Here is a 4,994-nt window from a genome sequence, read left to right as displayed (position 1 = left end):
GAACCGGGGATTGAACAGAGATCCTTGCATGGGTCCTTGCGCTTTGTGCTATATGCACTTAAACGGGGTGCGCCACCGCCCAGCCCCAAGATGGCTTTTCTTGGTGAAGTCATTGAGGGCCTTGGGGATCAGCTATGTTGTTATTCAACCATCCCCTGAGTGTTTTCATTACTTAGTTGAAGTTTCCTCACTACTTCAGGGAAACAACCCAGTGGTGGGATTCAACAATGTTGTTGACTTCTCTTACCCAACAGAACCTAGTCATGTGACCACACCCAGCTGTAGCGAGTCACTAGGCTTCAAACTATAATTCAGCTAAGTTTTGACCATCGTTACTTTTCAACAGGTGCTCACAACAGGCACCTAATCTAGCATCTTACTCAGAATTTTGATCTAGTTCATCTATCTTACATTGAAGAACTATACTGTGTCTTACATTGAAGAAATAAATTTACTGTTTAGGAATATGGGATTAATTTTTCCCCCATCTTCCTGCAGCACTCTTGTGTTACTTGGAATCCTTCAAAGATACTTTAGTCAATTGCCTTCTCAGTCATTCCCTTAAAATGTTGTTGTTGTTGTTATTATTATTATTTTGCATCCAGGGTTATCACTGGGACTCGGTGCCTGAACTACAAATCCATTGCTCCTGGAGGCCATTTTGTTGCCCTTTTGCTGCCTTTGTTGTTGTTATTGTTATCGTTGTTATAGCTGTTGTTGTTGTCGGGTAGGACAGAGAGAAATGAAGAGAGGAGGAGAATACAGAGAAGGGGAGAGAAAGACACCTGCAGACCTGCTTCAATGTGGGTGAAGAGATCCCTGCTGCAGGTGGGGAGCCCAGGGCTCGAACCATTTTTCTTACCCGGTCCTTGCGCTTTGCACCATGTGTGCTTAACCTGCTGCAATACCACCTGGCCCCCAATTCTTACTATTATTATAGACATCGTTATTTTACTTTATATTTTTTTACTTTTGGATAGAGACAGAGAAATTGAGAGGAAAGGGGGAGTCAGCATGAATGAGAGAGAGAGAGAGAGAGAGGGAGAGAGAAACATCTGCTTCACTGCTTCACCACTTGTGAAGTTTCCCCACCTTGCAGGCTGGGATCAAGAGTTTGAACTGGGTCCTTATACACTAGTATGTGCACTTAATTAGATGAACCACTATCCAGTCCCTTAAATTATTTTTTAAAGATATATTTATTCATTTATGAAACAGGAGAAGAGAAAGAGCCAGAGCGACACTCTGATGCCAGGAGCTGACCTTAGGACTTCATGCTCTGTCCCATCTCCTGGGCCACTTTTCACTTGTGAAATACAATTCACAAAAGTCAGGCAACAGATAAAGAAAAGTATAAAGAAAGGAAAGGAAAGGAAAACATTCTAATTTTTTCATTAAGTATACAAAAAAGTTACAAAATAAGGATAACTTAAATTCTTTTTTCTTTTCTTTTCTTTTCTTTTTTTTTTTTTTGTTTCCAGGGTTGTTGCTGGGGTTAAATGTCTGCACCATGAATCCACTGCTCCTGGAGGCCTTTTTTTTTTCCTTTTGTTGCCCTTGTTGTTTTACCGTTGTTGCGGTTATTATTATTGTTGTTATAGTGTTGTTGTTGTTGGATAGGACAGAGAGAAATGGAGAGAGGAGGGGGAGATAGAGAGGGGGAGAGAAAGATAGACACCTGAAGACCTGCTTCACCACTTGTGAAGCAACCCCCCTACAGGTGGGGAGCCTGGGCCTTGAACTGGGATCCTTATGCTGGTCCTTGCGCTTTGCGCCACAAGCGCTTAACCTGCTGCACTACCATCCACACCCCCTTTTTAAAATAAAGTGAGACAGTTCTTTTTATTATTATTATTACTATTTTTTTTGCATCCAAGGTTATTGCTGGGGCTCAGTGCTTGCATTACAAATCCACTACTCTTGGAGGCAATTTTTCCCATTTTGTTGCCCTTGTCATTCATTACCTTTGTTGTTGTCCTTATTATTATTGTTGTCATTGCTGTTGTTTTTGTTGGATAGGACAGAGAGAAATCGAGAGAGGAGGGGCGACAGAGAGGGGGAGAGAAAGATAGACACCTGCAGACCTGCTTCACCGCTTGTGAAGTGACCTTCCTGCAGGTGGGGAGCCAGGGGCTCCAACTGCGATCCTTATGCCAGTCCTTGCGCTCGCGCCACGTGCACTTAATCCACTGCCTGACCCCCCCCTTTCTTTATTATTTTAAAAAAAATTTTATTTACTCATTATTGGATAGAGACACAGAAAAATTGAGAGGGGAGGGGAAGACAGAGAGGGAGAGAGAGACAGAGGCAGCACTGCTTCACCACTTTTGTGAAGTTTTCCCTCTGCAGGTGGGGCTCAAGGGCTTGAATCTGAGTCCTTGTGCACTGTAATGTGTGAGCTAAACCAGGTGCACCATCCCCTGGCCTCAGTCTAATTTTCTTGTATTATCTTCTGAAGGTAACTGGAATTGCAAACACTAGTTTTTCTGAATAAGCACTATGAAGTCTTCCCAATGAAAGACAAAGGCTATAATCCTAGACTAAATTCTTGGATGTCTTCCCAGTTAAATGTCAAAACAGTAGCTTCCTTTGAGATAACTATTTTTCTGTATTTTATTAAAAGGCCCTTTGAGTAGTTTATTCTGAATAATTATACATTATGTTTAACTTTCTTTTCACATAATATGAAAGAAATTATCTTCCTACTCTCTATGGCAACAGCTAAACTACTTTAAGCCTGTTTCTTTTCATTTTTAAAGATGTATTTACATTCCTGCAGGGAGAAGTGGAGAATCTGCAAACAGACAGAGGAAGAGAGTGACGAATGGAGACATGTTTCCCCTCTAGCTTTCATCCACCGCAGGTCAGTTCATTTCCCCCCAAATCTACATGTAGGTTCATGCTCTGGAACTTTCTGGGTGTTATTTACTCAATATAGAATGTTATTTCCTCTCTCATTCCCAACCACAGTACCTCATACATCCATTGTCAACTCAAAACTCACCTCCAGCAAGATGTTTTTCCTGACTATCCATACAGAAACCAAATGTTCTTATCTTCTAGAAGGAACAATTCCCTACTATCACATATTTAGAACTGAAATTGTAGCATTAGTTTTGATTTATAAAAAAAGAAAAAAACTTCATAATATCCAGATTTACACTACTTTTAAAATTGTTTCTTCCCCCTCATTACTAAACAAATGAGTCTTTAAAAAAAACTAGCAGGTTATCTACTTTTTAAAATTAGGATTTTTATACTTTTAAAAATATTTATTTACTTATTTATTTTACAGTCTGAGCTATTTCCCCAGCCCAGGATTTTTATACTTAATTTTTTTTTAATTTATTTTACTTGATAGTTCAGAGAGAAGTTGAGGGGTGGTGGGAGAGAGAGAGAGAGAGAGAGAGAGAGGGATGGAGAGAAGAGATCCTTGTAACACTGCTTCATCAATCAGTTGTGAAGCTTTTCCCCTGCAGGTGGGGAATGGAGGCTTGAACCCAAGTCCTTGCAGAGGATACTGTGTGTATTCTACCCATTGTGGTTCTGCTGTCTGTGGGGCTTATCTACTTTTGTAGTCACAATATACTAATATCCTTCACAAAATTCTACAAGTTAACTTCTCTAGAGTGGCTATAAACTCTAGTAGAGCTGAATAGGACTGGGCAAGACAGCTCAATAGGGAAATATCTTTACTTTTTCTCTTGTGCTATCTTTGGATAAACATGCTATCTTGATTGGTTTTTCACTTATAGAAACAAGCCCGGTAAATATTCATAGAAGCATAGATCACTGCCCCAGTCACTCTGCCCTGCCACCTAGAAAGGAGGGAGCCTGCCTGAAAAGGTTGTAAAGCCAAAGCTTTGGGGCAGAGTTGACAGCTGACAGCCAGCTGAGCCCATACAGCAACACATGTCTGCTTCCCAAGGCCTAACTCCCACATGCTCATGTGTGGCCCAATTTGTCATTTCTTTTGTTCAAATTACATTTTCTGCATCTGTTTAGAAAACTGGCATATCATCTGTTTTTACTTTTGTTAGTAAAAATGGCTTATTTTGGAGATCTGACTGGTTGGTACTGGTGATATCTGATAGCATTCATAAAGTAGCTTGTTTTATTTTCATTGTCGAGATTTTTTGTTTGTTTGTTTTTTTCTCTCCAATGCTTATAACTCCTCTGGGAGGTACAACATCTGTTCCTGCTAAAGAAATAGCTCCAGCTTCGGTTTTCTGCAGGTTCTAGACTCCATGGAGATTAGCAACCCCACCTCCCACTTTAGATTCCCTAGATGTTTGCACAGAAATTTATGAAAAAGAGAATTGTAATTCTGAAGTGTTAATTGGCTACCAGTGTCTTGTGAAAGATAGAAATGCACCCAAAAGAAGAAACGGGAAAAGAAAAGGTAAACAACGAGAAAGATTTTGAAAAGATTTCAAAGATTTTCAAGAACCATTAGCAGATGATCTTCTTGGCAATCAGAAATTCTAAAACAAATATTAAAATCATTCTACTCTTAAGCAATCTTTTACAGCTAAATTGTAGATATTTTGTTGTCCTAGGTTTTAAATCTTCGGCATTTCATTTTGGAGTTCACTGCTCTGCATATTAAAGTGTGGAAAGCGTCCGTGTGACTCTCCAGTGTTCTTGCAGCTATGTCTCAGAGCGCAACTGAGTCTATGGTATATGGGTCAGTGAATATCCAGATTTCATACTGTGTGTTAGCTTGAGATAGAATTAATATTGACGAAAGCAATTTCCTTTTTGATGATAAAACAACATCAAACATTTCACTAGATGCCTACTGGGTGCTAGGCTATGGGGGTAGGGGTAGAGCCAGGGAATTAAGGATGGAAGGGCATGGGAGAAGGAAGGAAAGAAACAGACCTCTGAACCTGCTTTCATAAGATAGTTACAATGCCATGAGGAATGGAAGGGAAGATGGAGGGAAAAGAAAAGTGTCCGTGTGCTGACAGTTCAGGGACAATATAGTCAAG

Source organism: Erinaceus europaeus, chromosome 5, assembly GCF_950295315.1.
Source record: "Erinaceus europaeus chromosome 5, mEriEur2.1, whole genome shotgun sequence".
NCBI lineage: Eukaryota > Metazoa > Chordata > Mammalia > Eulipotyphla > Erinaceidae > Erinaceus > Erinaceus europaeus.
This window is presented reverse-complemented; position numbering follows the sequence as displayed.